The 17,612-nt window shown below is 38.1% G+C and overlaps 1 pseudogene; it reads right to left on the reverse strand.

The window, feature by feature from the left end:
* Positions 1 to 1,696: 1,696 nt before the first annotated feature.
* Gm8790 overlaps positions 1,697 to 17,612 on the reverse strand; it is a 35,529-nt pseudogene continuing 19,613 nt past the window's right edge.

A 17,612-nucleotide genomic window follows, 5' to 3' on the forward strand; every position in this document is an offset into this window, starting at 1 on the left:
TGAATAATAATAATACAATAAATTTGTTGAACAAGATCTATGTGACCAAAAACATCCTTAATCCTAATAAGTTGAAGGAAAGCCATTTAGAAATGGCATGAGATGAATAATAGCAGTAAATATAATTTGCCTTCATTTTTCCTTTCATATCTCATATTAAAAATAATAGATAATATAATGCTATGGCATCCTCATCCATAATCAACCACTAACTGTCAAGTTGTGGGAATACAAATTAGATCTGTTCCGTAGAATTCTCCAACCTTGAACTCCAGCTCAAATAATGTAATTTCTACAGTCAGTAAAGATTAATAATTCATCTTAACAAAGTGAGATATGAAGAATTAGTTAACATTATGTTACCAACTTCCCTGATTATGTATTCTTCCAGGATTACCAGTAATTGTGATTTACTGACCGAGAGCATATGTTTTGTTTCCATGACATTCAGCAGGAATAGATCATCAATCAGTCTTTGTTTTCCATAAATCTGAATGTTCATTCCAAAGGAGTTTCACAGAAACTCTCAATTACTGGAAGGCATGGTTATGTGACTACAGAATATTCCGAATATAAATATAATAAATACTATGCTTATGGGGATTAATTATTAAATTCATCTAGGGATAATAGGCTTCGTAGTGCAAGTAATAACAACTGCACAAAATAATGCTTTAGATCTAGGAGGGGCATGGAGACGTTAATATGGATAAGAACGGTAAATAACATTGAGCCTACGTATCATAGTAAAAACACCGTTTATAAAACTGCTGACAAGGACAGATCATGACTCCACATTTTTCTCATCTATTACAGAACTCTATGTGCAAAATATCTTCTAATCATAAAATTTCTATTTCCAAATGGACAAAGCTAGGACAGGAAAAGATTGCACAGCAGTATTTTCTCCTTTAACAGACAATGGTGTGGACTCTTCCACTGTCTGCCAGCTCCATTACCTTGGCTCAGCTCTCCTTTCTGATCTACCCCCACCCCTGTTCAGTTTGTTCTTCAATAGAATTGAAGAAATGCTACCTGCAATAGGTAGGCAATCAAGAAAACCTTCACAGGAAGTCAGACTTTTACTGTTGTTGTTGTTAAGCAATGTTAAGAGTTGGTATTTCTAAGAAGTACAGAAAGTTTAAAAGATTCTAATTGCCTGGGTTTTTTTGTTTGTTTGTTTGTTTTTTTAGAATTCAGCAAAATAAAACTCCAGCTTAGTGTTGGACATTGTTTCATACATACATCAAACAGGCCAGAATGAATGAATGAATGAATGAATGAATGAATGAATGAAAAAATAAAATAAACAACAACTTCATAGGAAAAAAATCTTTTATCTTTAGCATTTTAAACCATCTCGTACAAACCAACTACTTATAGTATAGCTAGGTACATACACACAGAAAAAGTTACTGGGGTGCTCAGAATAAGGTTGTTGTTGTTGGTTTTGTTGTTGTTTGTTATAAGTTTTTTTTTCCTCCTTTGAGATTGCAACGAACATGGTCACACGACAAGCAAAGTCTGAAGTATGACAGAAAACGCTCTGAAGGCTGGTTTGGTCACCAGTCGTCATTAAAAGTGATTGACACCTAACAACATGTACAAAACTATAACATGTAAATGAAAATGCAAACAAAATTTCCTTTTAAAGTATTTTAAAGAAAAAAATATGCAGGGATGGCCTGGGAAGTTTTTGATTCATTTTTCCTCCCCTGCTGCTAATTCGTGCTGTGGCTTTGGTGGGGTGGTGGTGGAGAGCGCATGGCATGTGTGGGTGGCACTGTCCCCTGTGGTTGGGCAAGGCCTACTTCTCTACTAGAAGGTGACCTCGCTTAAATTCTGAATAGGGAAGTGGAGGGTGACTAGGTCATGGTGGCCTTGAGTTTAGCTTTTCCTTTTGCTGTCTAGTCATCGGCATCAGTCTTCTGCTTCTCAGTGTCGACATCTTCTTCCTCATCATCTTCAGCTATCTGCTCGCCCATAGGAGCCTCAGCTTCTTCAAGCCTCTTTCTCAGTGTCACCTTCTTGTTCCTCCTCCTCTGCTTCCTCCTCACCTCCTTCCCCCTCTTTATCTACCTCATTGTCAGCCTCAAGCTCCCCATTTTCCTCATTAGCATCCCCATTGGCAGGTGCATCTCTTCCACTCTCTGCCTTCTACACAACTTCCTTCTTTTCCTTCAAGACCTTGGTGGTAATCTCGGAGCTCGTGTCCACTGTCGCATCTGACTTGGTAGGGCACACTTGTGGTCCAATGCAGCAAGTGAGGAAGAAGTCAAACTCGAGGACTCTGCCGAGAAAGCTGCCAGTGAGCTTCGAGCGCGACCTGGGAACAACGCAAACACAGCTTTTTCAGGGATGCCAATGGTTTTCTCTCTCTCTCTCTCTCTCTCTCTCTCTCTCTCTCTCTCTCATATATATATATATATATATATATATGTGTGTGTGTGTGTGTGTATGTGTATGTGTATATGTATGTGTATGTGTATATATGTATATATGTATGTATATACATGCATACACACATGTATACATACATACATACATATATAATTTCTTTATATATACTGAAAACCCATAATTCATGGTGTCCAAGGGAAATGATAAACCTAGAGATAGTTTCTATAACTAATAACACACATAAACCAATAGGAAAATAAATAACAAAAAGAAAGAGAATAGTAAATTAAACAAAAAAAAGAGTATTAATATGCAATTTAGGAAAAGCAGTATCTGTGGTAAGTGCTGAAGCCTGAACATTTATGCCCCTCCAAAATTCACACATTAAAATCTTTAGTCCACAGTGGTTGGTTTGGCTGGGACCTTTGGGGTTGTCAAGATGGTTGGACTGATGACATGGTTAAAGAGCCAAGTGGGTTCCTTTACCTACCTCTTCCACACAAGGCCACACAAAGGATGTGCCATGTGTGAACCAGAAAACAAGTGATTTCAGATCAGAGACTAATTTTGTTGCTATTTTTATCCCCAACTCTCTGCCTTCTTAAAATATGGGAAAGAAATGTCAGTTGTTAAGAAGATATGTAGTTGATAGCTTTTTGTGATAGAAGCTGAATGTACTGTGTTCTGCTTTGCTTTCTATTGCTGTGAAAAAGACCACAGCTGAAGGTATCTTGGGAAGGAAAGGGTTTATTTCATCCTTCAGTACCAGGTAATAGTTTATCACTGAGGGAAACGAAGACAGGAACTCCAAGCAGGAACCTGAAGGCAGGAACTAAAGCAGAAAGGCATGCTTCTTACTGCTTGCTTTTGATGGCTGGCTTAGCCTGTTTTATTATACAACCCAGGAGTGGCAAACCCCACAGTGAGCTAGATCCCACATCTGTCATTGATCAAGAGACTTGGCCATAGGATATTAGAAGTATTTTCTCAATTGAAGTTCCCTCCTCCCAAATGATCCTGCCTGTGTCCACTTGACAAACATCATCATCATCATCTAACCAGAACAGATTGTGACAGTGGATACACACAATAAAAATGCATAATTTCTCTCATAATAAAAAACATTGTCAGTTAAAAACCCACAAGGTTCCATTTCTCACATATCAGAAGTGTGAAGGCAAAGGCTGATGCCTCCTATCCTGGAGGGAACCTGCGGCGTCCTCTTAGGGCTGTTTCCAACTTCATCAACACACAAGATGATGTGCTGGCTCAGCAATCCCGCTTCCAGAAATTTAGACTTTGGGTCTACTTTTGTAATTGTTCTGGAATACATAAGCATATTTAATGTAGAAAGTATTAGGAACATTCAAAAAATGGTAGAAACGACCAGTGCCTTCATAACTAGGAGCCTGGCTAACATATAGAATATGCATAACAGAGCAGAGCAGTTACAGAGATGAAGTTGTCTTTAAAACAAGATAACATGGCATGTATAGAATGTAGAGCCTTCAGAGCCTTCTGAATCAAGTCAGGGTTTTAGTGTTTATTTGTTTTAAAATAATTCATACTCCCGAGTAAAGCTTTTCCTTAGATCTTATGATTATAGTTTAATAATGTCTACAATGCTTCATCATGTTGTTTGCTGGGATGAATTATATTTCATCATCCATTACCATTTCTCAATGATTTTTAATATACCATGACTCCACAAACTACCGTGTCACACACTGATTCTAATCCTCCATTCAGAGAGTAGATTCCTACTGGAATGTGGCAGTGTACGTCATCTGTTTGCGCACTGCCCATAGCTGCTTTTCTGTACCGCAACAGCTCATTAGCTGTGACAGAAGCTACATAGCCAACATCAGCAATATTTATTACCTGGCCTTTTATGGGAAAAGTTTATAAGCCTAATACATAGAAGAAAATTTATTAAACTGATATATTAAATGTGTGCAATTTTCCGGTTTAATCTTCATATAGTGCATATTTTCTATTTCTTAGTCTTTCTAAATATGAAAAATAATATCCACTCTAAATAATGACAATGCCATCTTTTTATTCAAAATATTTAATTATTTATATCTTCTGATTGTATTGGGTAGATTTTTCCAGGGAGCTATCAAATAATTGGTATGGCAGTCAATATCCCGACTCTAATAGGATTGCTTCTGAAATATCACTGCAAACTGTGATCTTAATTTTATTCTTAAATGCATACTTTTTATCATGTTAAGGAAACATTAATTAACTGTTCTTTTACTGCAGTTTTGTATCAGTCAAGAGTGATCACTAGTCTTGCTTAAAGAACATTGGCTATCATCTTTTTAAAACATTCTAATCTTGACCCACAGAACATTAGCAAATCACCTAATGTGGTCATTGCAGCGACTCAGCCCATATCCCTTTCAGGGAAGACTGGCTGGTCAGGCCAGAGAGAGGAAATGCAGTCACACCCATTCTCTACCTCTTTCAGGCACTGCCTTAGTTGAGCAGAGCTGCCTGAGCTAGAGAGAAAGCCATGGAGCTGGTGATTGGCGATAGCGCACACTTCTCAACAGACTGGCTATAAAGCTTAGAAAAGCTTGCTTTGAGTTCCCCATCTATCCAATTTTACTTCCTCCTTCCATTCACAGATAATTGACCCTTAATAAATATCTCACACCTTCAAATCTTATGTCATATAGTACCAGAGAACCCCATCCCCTACTTTTTTCCACATCATATTTGATATTTACTTAAATATATATATATATATATGGTAATTTGTTTCTTAATAATATTAACTCATAGCCAGGTGGTGGTGGTGGCACATGCTTTTAATACCAGCATTTGGGAGGCAGAGGCAGGCGGATTTCTGAGTTTGAGGCCTGGTCTACAAAGTGAATTCCAGGACAGCCAAGGCTATACAGAGAAACCCTGTCTCAAAAACAAAACAAAACAAAACAAAACAAAACAAAACAAAACAAAACAAAACAAAACATATTAACTCATTTAATCCTGACAAAAGCCATATGCAATAGGTATTATTTATGAAATCACATTACTACAAACAATAATATAATTTTATTTTATATCATTTATATCATATATATATTATATAATATTAACAGTACATATTTCCTATGATTATTTGATGAATAAAAGAGCTTAAATCAATTAGAACATTTGGTATGCTTGGCTTACAAAGTAAATACTTCTAAAATGATAGCAAAAATTATTATGTATCATATATTTTTAAATATAAAAACTCACTAAAGTAGTAGAGTTTGGGGGCCATCAAAATGTATATTGAATTTCAAAGATGAAAAATATTGTTACTATTTCCACACTTATCATATATCACAGCAATTCTTAAGCTCTTAGTAGTTCTATTGATTTTTTTTGTTTTATTTAAAAAAATACTAACCTGATTTTGTTCTAGCCAAAGACAGCTTTGTTGGCTTCAATGCAAAAGATCCTTATTAAGTTCAGTGAAGCATGAGCAAAATATCGCAAGTACAGATGTTGCTTACAGGGTTATCTATTAAAACAAATAAATATCTAATAACGGAGAATTTGTAGACTCAGTTGTGATTCTTTTCCACTTAAGGAACTACCCTGTAGCCATCAATATGTGTCCATTAGAGTTTTAATGATCACAGAGGACTGCTGACTAGGCACGAACTTGAAGCAGTGCGTGATTCAGCATTGAGATGAACTTGCTTTCAAGAAGAGATGAACCTGAGGTTGGCTGAGTATCATCATTTGGAATAGTTATTAGAATATGAAATTGAAAATATGGTTTCAACCCTGCAAACATTATAAGGATTTTAGAAAACAATCCTGCATTTCATTAGTGAGACTCTCTGAGTGAAGACACTGAAGGCAATTTTAAGCCACTTGCCATATATTTGATTTTAAATTTAAAAAGCTATTGCAAGTCATTACGGTTAGTTTTCTAGACATTGCTAATTCAGTCATGCATAGTATAATTTGAGATTCTGAACTTTACATTATAGGATTCACATGGACTTCAGGATAAATGCTTAGTAAAGCAATCACAAAGTTATTAAAAATATATTCATAACATAGAAGAGGTTTAACATTTATATTTGAATTGTATTGGAAGCATTTACTTCCTATTCTGTACCTAAAATTTATTTTAATCAAGCTTCATGCCCACATATATTTCGTATTTCTGTCAGTTCCTAATATTTAAAATATAAGCCTACTATTTTATTTCCTTATAAGATAAAATACATGTACCGGTGGGTTTAAAAATATATGCATAATTTGCCATTAACTATGTCTTATTCTTGAAGATCTCTGATAAAAAGGTATAATTAACATAATTCTAAAACCCATCAGTCACCCATCCATGAGTTAGTTTCCCTGGGTAATTAGCTGACTGAACATTTCCTTTCTGGGGCATTTCAATTTTCTAACACTTCTTGATTTTTTCCCCCCTTCTATATGATGGTCACGATGAGTGACCCTTATCCCTCAGAAGTGCTTACAAGTACAGACAACAGAGGAGGGTTTTCACATTGAAATGCCCATGGAAAATAAAAGCAACCATGCATATGAGTAGACCAGTGATCACTCAGTACTGCAGTGGAGTAGCTGCAGCTAGCAACTCAAGCGAGGGAACCAAGTTCAAACCATTTGTCAACCATCCTGACATCTGTAGTGGTTGGATGTGAGGTTAATTGGATTAATGAACATTTATTCTGTAACATGACTATGTTCTACTAAAAGAAGAAAAGGAAAAAGACGTAGACAGAAAGGGAAGCAGTGGTAAGAGGGAAGGGAAGAGAAGAGAAAGAAGGAGAGTGGGTAGGTTGCAGAGGTGAGGGCTGCTTGCTAGTGCCGTCATAAAGTCCATCTTTATAAAACCCTGAAATCAATTTGCTGAACATGACTGTGAGGTAGATCTTATTCCTCATTGTTCATCTTCCTATGTGCCATCTGCTTTTAGCAGTTAAACTGACATTCAGATGGGCTGATGTGTTCAAGACAACACAGCAGAGAAAGCAAGCCTGGAAACTCAGTTTTACCTCTCTGGTTTCCAAGCCAAGTAGCTCAAAGCTGTACTGTGTTAGCATGGCACTCAGCCTCCCACAAATACAGCTGTGACTTCAGCTGTGAGCCTTGGCCTCTGGGGTTTGGTGACCTCTTTCTTGTTCTAATCATTTTTTTAACGTAGTACCATGTTTCCTCCATTTCCTTCACAGTTCTAAGAAAATAAAACGTGTGACTGAATGGTACCTGTCTTCAGAGACTGCTTATACCTGCAGCTTCAGTTTCACAAAGGGAAACACATTGCATGGTCTTGGTGACCTATAGATGTTGACTGAAGGTCTGCATGAATGGATGGATGGATGGAAGAGCAAACCTCACTGAAGCTAGCTGTGTTTCTAATGTCAATTTTTCTATCACCTCTGCTTAGAGTAAAAATATGGTGTCTACACTTCTGATACTGACCTAATACCATTATGCCTGCCCTGATTTCTGACTGTATCTTTGAGCCAGTGTTGGCATTTGGGGACTTGGTTATATCCTGTCACACAGAAAAACCTTTTATCTTAGCTGGAAGAAAGCAGACTGTCTCCAATGTCAAAGTAGATGCTCCAAAATAGTGTGGAAGAAAAGATCAGGAGGCCTCCTTCTCTAGGACTGCACCTACATAAAATTATTCTCCCATAATGCATGGGAACGTATTTACTCAATCTTATGAGAATACCATCTGCTTTATAAATCAAGAGAAATGTCATTAGAAGGAAGATGTCTCACATAAAATATCTTAAACATGGGTGTTTCTAAATGAGTTAATAACCTGGCGAGTCATTTGATCTTAGTGAGGACACAGGCTGAGTGTAATCTACTTAGAGAAAACAAGCCACCCACTTCTTTCTCTGAAGAAAAAGGCCACAAGGTGAGCTTATCTCTTCCTCATTTATACTTTCAAGTTATTTATAAATATATAAGGTGCTGGAAACAATGGAACTTATTAAATGTAGCATGACGTGCTAACTTTTGATCTTATCAGCATATGCACTATTTGAAAACAAAAGATTTTCAACAATCTCAAGCCCGCAGGAAACCCTAGGATGAGCTCTGCTTGCTACATGCATGTTATTAACTAGCGTGTAGCTCACTCATGTCCTGTGATTCGCAGCCGTGCTTAAGAATAAGCTGTTTTATCAGTTCAGTGACCCAGAAAGAGTATATATGTACAGCATATACATGGAATATTTATGGTAGTGATTAATTATAGAGAATAGCAACTTCAAAGCATGCTAATGAAAACGTGCATAACATATTCCATTATTAACATTCCCGTGTGAAGTGGGCGGTCCGGAGAGACAGGAGCAATGGCAAGTGGGGAAGTTGGGTCGGACAAGGGATAAATCAGTTGCAGGAAAACGGGGAAGAATTATCATAAGCACTAAGCTATCATTCTAACAGGAGAAACGAAGAGCAGTAACGCCATATTTGTAATTGTAATGATATTCTTATAAATCAGGGATCAATTCAGAAAGCAGACTTTTATATTTTTAAATAAATGGAGACAGTATATCCACAACAGTAATGAAAAGATTCACATTCCACACCTCTGTAGAATCTTAAATCCTCAAACATGGCTCCCTACACGAATCTGAGACAAGAAATATTTCTACCTTTTCGTTAGAACTATTGTGCTGGATTTCTTTGACCATCACATGGTGGTCCACTTGCTCCCTAGCTCTGAATGTCACCATGGACCTTCCCCAGAATGAAAGAACCAGAACCTGCAGGCATATCTCAGGTTTCTGGTGAATGGAGCAATGATCACTGCCTACGGCTGTACCACTCCTGGGTTATTTTAAGCTCTTTACAGACAGGACCTGATCTGTGTTCCCACTGCCCATGATGTTCCTGACTATTCCATTACACAGCACCCACTTCATAACTTTTCTCAAAGACTGTCCTGTGCAGAGAGCAGAGAGTTGGGAGAATCATACTGGAAACAGAAAGGGGAAGTCTAGAAGCCTGGACATGTATCAATGTCACCCCCAAGTTTTAAACATGCATGGATTCCTTGGCATGGCATCAGATGTATGATTCAAAACTGGTGGAGTGCAGACCTTTAATGTGGATCCCAGGTGACTTCAGTGTGTGGCTGGGAATGGGAACGCTTGGTCTGATACCTCATATTTCTTTATTTGCAAGACTTCTGTTCCAAAAATTAGTGTAATAACTAACACCTTCTTGTTTTATATTTCTCAAAGTATATATATCATATATAGAATCCATTTCATGTGAGTAATATGTATTTAACAAATTCTATTCTTCAAAGATACATTCAACACATTGCCGCCAGTTGAGGGTTGTTCTGGCCAGCTCCATCCCCGGGCAATTAACTTGTTCCAAAGGAGGGTCTTCAGACAGCTCCTATCCTTCTCTATATCTAGATACTGGCACCCCTGACTTTTAAAGAAGACAAGCAAAATGACCAGTGTTTTCAGCTTGTCCTCAGTAACACTCAAGGAAAGAGAAATATCTACCTCTGCTCAACCCTTTTCTAGTTATTTGGTTCAGAGAAACGGAGATGGGAGGGTGGGGAGACTTTTCAAACTTAAGAAAACTTGCCTAGCTACTGATATGGTGTTCCAAAGCAGTGTCTCATGAACACAGCGGCAACAATTTTCTTTCAGCCCTGCTGTGTATTATTCCAGGAGGAAAGGGGGCTAGGTGCAGCTCAGTGCATGCTGGCCAAGCTCAGATTTCTCATGGGGTTGAGACATACTGCCGTGTCCAGAAGCTGAGGTTCAAGCTGTTCAGGGCACTGAGTTTGTCAGTCACACCCGAGACTCCTTTATTTCTATCTTTGTGAACCAAAGAGGCAACTTCCACATTTGCCATGACAATATTTTTGGTGAATAACAGCCAGTCACTTTGCTCTAATAGGATTGATGCTTGTCATTCCACTTTAACTCACAAAACAAAACTAACTAGTTATTTAAAAATCCTCATCAAGCTAACATAAAAATATTAGTCTTTGTTTCTGAGCTATTTTTGTTTGAGGGACTGCTCTATTGCATACCAAATATCTCAGCACTTTAAAACTCTGTGGCTTGGATATGAATGCAGTGGGTGAATTAGATATATCAGGTTGCAGTGAATAGCCTCTGTAATTTTTCTTTGCTTTATTAGAATACTGTTCCTAGATTTCTGTTTAAATGCATGATTACATGAGTGAGTTCAAGTCTCTGCATAATAACCAACTGCCACAAATAACCTAAAAAGTTATCTGAATGCAAACCTGTCACTATTAGTTCATAATCTAATGATTATAGCATAGCAGGTATAATCTGGTTTAGACCTCATTAATGCAATGTCTAACTGCTACTAATATTTAAGATCTTATCATATGCACAATCATTTCCAAGTATTGTAAAATATTAATCATTTCATTGTTTTTCTCTAAAGACCAGAAAGTATGTTTTAACTACTGTAGTCATAAAACATACAAATCTACAACAGAAGAAAAAATAAATATTTGGGATATTGAATATAAAGGTAGTAAAATTACATGTCTTTTGGCAGTCAGGGGATAGAGCCAGTGTGACTGCTATGTGGGGTAAATGCATCACAGACATCTGCTGTCCAGGAAACACAGAGGGTGAACTGCTGTTCTGCTGAGGATTCAAAGGAAAGGGGAATTTTTGTTTTTGAAAAGAAGAAATAAACTGTAACTACGCTAACATGATTTTTAACAGAGATGCCAAAAATATACATTGGAAAAAGGGCACCATCTTCAACAAATGACTTGAGAAACCTGCCTATTGACATGCAGAATGATGCTAGAGCCTACACACATACACCCTGCACGGAACTCTAAATGCATGCAAGTGGAGAGACTGCCAGTTTATGCTAGAATGTCACTGAGCTACAATGATTAATGTATACAGTTAGAAATTTGTGATTTCACATATGGTTTCACTGTGAACATTTGAGCATTTATTCTTTTTAAAGATTTATCACACATACACTGTATATATAGTAAATATAAATAAATGTATATGGTGTGTGTATATATGTATATACATAGTGTATGTGTAATACAGAGATGTGTAAATCAGTGTTTTATACACACATACACACACACACACACACACACACACACACACACACACACACACACACACACACAGAGTACATGCATGCAGTACTTGAGAAAGCCAGAAGAGGGTATCTAATGCCCTGGAATTGAAGCTACAGATGGCTGTTTGCGTTGGTATTGGTACTGGGAACTGAACCTGGGTCCTCTGGAAGAGCAGCAGTGTGCTTTTAGCCACAGAGCCATTTCTTCAGTTATGAAGAATGAACTATGAACCCTGAAGTGTTGCTGTGTCACCACCTTCTCTTCTCCACTGCTTTTGCCCACATTAAAAGAGAATTTTGTTATTTAAGAAATGCTTATTTATGCCTTATATGTAGCAGGCATCAAATGCATAACATAAAAAAGGTGCTTTCTCCACTTACAATGGTGTTAATAACCTTCGGCAAATGATTGGTCTTTGTGCCTTACTGTGACTGTGAAATAAGTAGCCTATGTAGTGGTTCTCTTCTCATCGCTCATATGCTTTGTGGGAGTCAAAATAAATGATCCAGAGACAGAAGTCTTTAAAATCCTGAGGTCCTTCATCTTTCAAAGATTCTGAGGACAATTTGGGGAGTCACTTTGTTATCATTTCCTCAAAAGCCCTGACAAGCTGATCTAAGATGGGCAAAGGTGGAGTCACGTGTATTGGTCAGGCTAAAAAACGGATATTTCAAATAGCATCAATCAGAGATTAGAGCTTCCCCTATTTACCTTACAAGCTATCTAATTAATATTTGTAGAACTTAGTTACCTAAACCAGTAGTCTCTTCATGAGTCTGAACTAATTTGAACTTTTTCAAGCTACTGGTTTATAATCAGGCCAATTTCTTTTCAGGAAATGTTCGGTTTGGAACCCCTTTGAAAGAAAAAAAAATAGATTACCAGTCCTTAAAATAAGGTGAACATAAAAAAAAGCATTTTTAAATTTGTATGCATTCTCTGAAATGGGAGGTGAAATTATCACTCATTGAAAGCAACTCCTCCTGTCAGATAATAACAGGATAATGAGAATGACATTTACACAGCCCTACAGTGTTTTCCTAAACATGATGTGCAATTAACACAACTAACACACAAATCACAGACAAGATGCACCCAATGGTCAAGGCACATCAATTAATATGTCCTGCAGATTCCAGGCAACTCTTGCATTTCCTGGCCAAAGTTAAAGCTACTCTTTTTTCTAAGTATGTATAGCAAAGACAAACTAGATCCCATTCATGAAGCTGGTCAGGTCTTTTCAACTTGGAAGGAAGGGAAAGAAGAACAAAGGGCAGAAAAGAAGAAAAACACTAGATTTTTAACAGCCATTTGAAATGTTTGCTACAATTCAGAGAGTGTGGGTGAAGCCTACCTTATGTTTGCACCTATTTCCTGTCTCCATAGGCTGAATCGGCATCATTACACAGTGCTCTATTTATTTCAACTAACAATATTATTTATGTGTAGGTACATGTATGTTTGCATCCTTATGCACTACTAGCAGAAAAATGAGGCTAGAGAAACAATGTGTTGTTGTTGTGTGTGTGTGTGTGTGTGTGTGTGTGTGCGTGTGTGTGTGAGTGTATGTATGTGTGTGTGTGTGCGCGCACACGTGCACGTGTGTGAGTGTGTGTATGTGTGTGTGTGTGTGTGCGTGTGTGTGTGAGTGTGTGTATGTGTGTGTGTGTGTATGTGTGTGTGTGTGTGTGCGTGTGTGTGTGAGTGTGTGTATGTGTGTGTGCGTGTGCGTGTGTGTGTGTGTGTGTGTGTGCGTGTGTGTGTGAGTGTGTGTATGTGTGTGTGTGTGTATGTGTGTGTGTGTGTGTGTGCGTGTGTGTGTGAGTGTGTGTATGTGTGTGTGTGTGCGTGTGCGTGTGTGTGTGTGTGTGTGTGTGTGTGTGTGTGTGCGTGTGTGTGTGAGTGTGTGTAATAAAAGATCAAAACCTCACCAGACTATGGAATTATCAAAACCAGGTGTGATTATTCAGGAAAACAGAGAACTGCTTATGCTTTATTTTGTTTTGACAATATTGAACTTTTCTCGTTTTTTTTTTTTTAATGTTAAACAAAACAGACTTTGATGAAGAGCAATACAGAGAAAATCAAGGCATCATGATTTACCTGAACCAAGACTGTTAGATGGGCTAGGGAGATAGCTCTGTGAATAAAGGCATGAGGACCCAAGCTTAGATCTCAGGATCCACTTAAAACATTTGGCATGGTTGCTCATGCTTGTCTGCGGAGGTAGAGACAGGAAGTTTCCTGGGCTCACTACAGCCCCAGGTCTCAATAAGCAAGGTGAATGGCAGATGGCTCTTGAAGAATGCTGAGATGGATTCACAAGGTTCTGTGCACACTCTTTCCTTCTTACCTCACTAAATTCCCAGCAGCTTTTCAGTCACAGTTCTCTATACCGGATAAAAAGAACTGGAATGCAAGGCCATCTCCCTGCTTAATACCCTTCTGTGGTGTTCTGCTCACCATTTAAAATGGCAAACAGTTCAGGATACCCATCTTCCTAGTACAGGAAGTTCCCTCTGTCTGCCCCTTTCCTTTGCCACACCACACCTGCTGCATGGACTCATTACTAGATCCATGAATTCATAATACCTCCAGTATACAAGACAGATGAGTGGCAGAGACGGGAGAGCTTGAGAGTAGTCAATGACTGCAGAAGTATATGAAGAGCTCAGTCATAACTTGTATCTAAGATGCGTACTTTAAGACTTCAGAAATAATCTGACAAAATTTGAAAGAACCAATAAGTTACTGAAATAAATCAATAAAAAAGGGGGTTATATTCCCATACTACTTCACTGAAGATAGAATGGGCTACATCTTAAAATTCTGAAGCAATCTCACGGTCATAGAAACAACCACAGTTTGGTGGAAAGCTTCATCGAATTGCTGCTTATATTTCCTTATATAAAACCCAAGTACGTTGCTAGACTTGTGAAGCGTTTAGTCTAGAAAGACCAAACTATTACACTTTCTGGGCTCTAGAAAAAAAGACACTTAGACTCTCTGGCACCAGTGACCAGATTAAGGATGAAATGTTATAAAAACCAAAAATGTCTCCCGAGGAAATCACCCAGAATGCTACATGCAAGTATGGTTTGTGGTAATGTGCTGCGTAAGCAGACCCAGGTATTGATACAGAAGCTGAGGAAGAACAGCCAAGGGTCTACTGTTTGGGAAAGGTTCCCTCTCCAAAAGAAAATAGTCGAGAGATAATAAGGAGAGACCTTTAGCCACCCTGTTCGATCCTTCTTGAAGAAAAAGCAAATCTCTCCCTCTCCCTCTCCCTCTCCCTCTCCCTCTCCCTCTCCCTCTCCCTCTCCCTCTCCCTCTCCCTCTCCCTCTCCCTCTCCCTCTCCCTCTCCCTCTCCCTCTCCCTCTCCCTCTCCCTCTCCCTCATCCCTCATCCCTCATCCCTCTCCCTCATCCCTCATCCCTCTCCCTCATCCCTCATCCCTCTCCCTCATCCCTCATCCCTCATCCCTCATCCCTCTCCCTCCTCCCTCCTCCCTCCTCCCTCTCCCTCTCCCTCTCCCTCTCCCTCATCCCTCATCCCTCTCTTTCCATCCCTCCCTCCCACACCTTCTCCTTTTCTCTCTTTTTCTCTCAACAAAACTGTAACACCCTGGCAAGATTACATTTCTTGATCTAGTCACAAGGCTATTATTTGCTCTACAAAAATTCATTGACCTGTATATTTATATTTGAACACTTTTATATGTCTGTACTCTGTTTAAATTATTATTGGGAATCTTTGAGGTGTGCTTGCTCCTTTATTCTATTTGAATGGTTTCCTTCTAAAACATGGCTAAGGGCTCCAGGTTTAGGAAGGCAGGCTGGAGACATGCTGTCACCTCTGCTCGCTCAGAGGCTACCATCAAAGTCTAAAAATATTTTTCAAGGAGTGAAGACAGAAGAGGCATGGGAAAGAGGTAGGGGGCCAGAAAAGTTCATGTCTGTAGTGGAAAAAAGTCAAGAAAAGTTTTCTCCTAAACCCATAGCATTATTCTTTCCAGAGGGGTCCTGAAGAGCACTAGCGCAGAGGCAGCTTCCGCAAAAAGAAGTTGATGGACCGATGATAAGTGAATTCACTGTGGCTTTGGGCTGTGGTGAGATCCAAGCCCCTGTTGCTTTTGGTGTAGCTTAGATGGCTTTGCTTCCACCCATCCAGCCTCAGCGTTCAGAAGAATAAGAAGCTGAAGATTTTAGTTCTCAATGTGAAAAATGAAACTTGCTTTTTTTTCTTGCAGGATTCTTTAAGATATTTTGGAACCTAAAGGAGAAGCAGAGAAGAGCCAAGGATAACAAACCATTGGTCACCGAGGACATTAATTAGAAGATAAAGCAGCTCCATCCAGTGGTAAAGAACACTAACGCATTCCGCCTCAGTAAAGCGCTTCTTTCTATAACAAGGAAGGCTTCTATGGGCCTGGAAAATTCTGTCTTCTAGAGCCAGCTCTCCTGTTTGAGGAAGCAGCATGCCAAGAAAACAGAATGATACAACTTCTGAAGGAATTCACAACAAACACATACTATAAATCTTAATATATGTAATATATACACATATATACATATATATACATATGTATATGAACGCAAAATATGGACTCTAATCACTTAATAAAAACTGTCAATGTAAACATGGTATGGGAAGAAAACATATTCATAGAACACAAGGAAAAAGTACAGGTATGTAATTAGAATGTTCACATTGGCAAAAAATAATAACAAAGAGCAAAAATAACAATGTTACACGAAAACAACTGAAGAACATAGCAGAAAGTAATGGGCTTGGAAGAAAAAAAGGAAAAATTCTAGGTGACAACGAATCTAAGTGCCGAACTGAGAAAATCAGACAACAGACAGACACAAACTGGGCTGCAGGGACTGGGGACAGTTGCATCAAGAAACACAATTTCACAATAATAGAGCTAGGTTCACATTCCATGCACAGATAGAGAAAGAAAGATTTTTTGCACATGTGCACAGCAATCAGAACTCAGGCTCTATAAACAATGAGGCTTTTGAGAAAGCTATCTTGTCAGTGAGCAGCTTGAAAAATATCCTTTACTTGCTTGTGTGTGTATGGAGGAAATTTGTCTTCACTTACAATTCTATCTTAGAGGAATAACAGGTTAAAGGCATGGGACAAAATGAAATTAGAATTTTTGGTATTTGGTAACACGCTCTTTGTGCCAAGAGATTATCTAAAAACTGTCCAAATCCCAGTCTCACTATATTGGGGCACCCATGCAGAAGCAAGTCTAAAATTATTTTATATTAGTCCTTCTACAAACAGAAGCTGAGAACTGTTATAACAAAGGTACAATGTTCTGAAGATGAGCTCACAACAACAACAACAATAAAAATAGAAAACAGATGAAAATGATTTGAGCATAAGTCAGAACCAGAAGATACAATAAAAAGTGTGGGAATCTGAAGAGACTAAGATAAATCCATCACAAAATAATTTTCTTTAACTAGAAAAGGATATAGAAACCACAAACTCTTACATCCATAAAGTGTGAAAAATTAAACCAAATATAAAATCTAAAAATAAAAAATACAGTGAAATATAAAAAATCTCCAATTGAAACATAAGCCAGAATAGATTGGGTAATCAAAACACAAGACATAGTTAAAGAGATAATTAGTAAAGTGGAAGTTAGACCTCAGAAAAGTACCTGAATAGAACAAAGAAATATACAGAGATGGAGAACAATAGATGACATTGTCAGACATTCAGGCAGAATATGGATATCTAATGTGTACTTAAGAGGAGATTCAGAAAAAGAACACAGAGAAAGAGGAAGACCGACAAGAAAATATCCTGACTATGGATTTTTTTTTAATTAATGAGGTTTTCTAAAGAGCCAGCATTAAAAAGAGATAAACGAAAGGAAATTCATATCTTAACTAATTTTACATAAACCCCAGGACATCAGAAGCAAGGACAATCTTAAAATCAATCAAGGCAAAGAATAGATATCCATAAAAATCAGTGAAGAAAGTAAAGCGACTCCAAGACCTTGAAGTGATATATTTATGCTCAAGAGAAAACAAGGAGGCCTTTCTATGCCTT

This window comes from Mus musculus, chromosome 1 (assembly GCF_000001635.26).
Source record: "Mus musculus strain C57BL/6J chromosome 1, GRCm38.p6 C57BL/6J".
Taxonomy (NCBI): domain Eukaryota; kingdom Metazoa; phylum Chordata; class Mammalia; order Rodentia; family Muridae; genus Mus; species Mus musculus.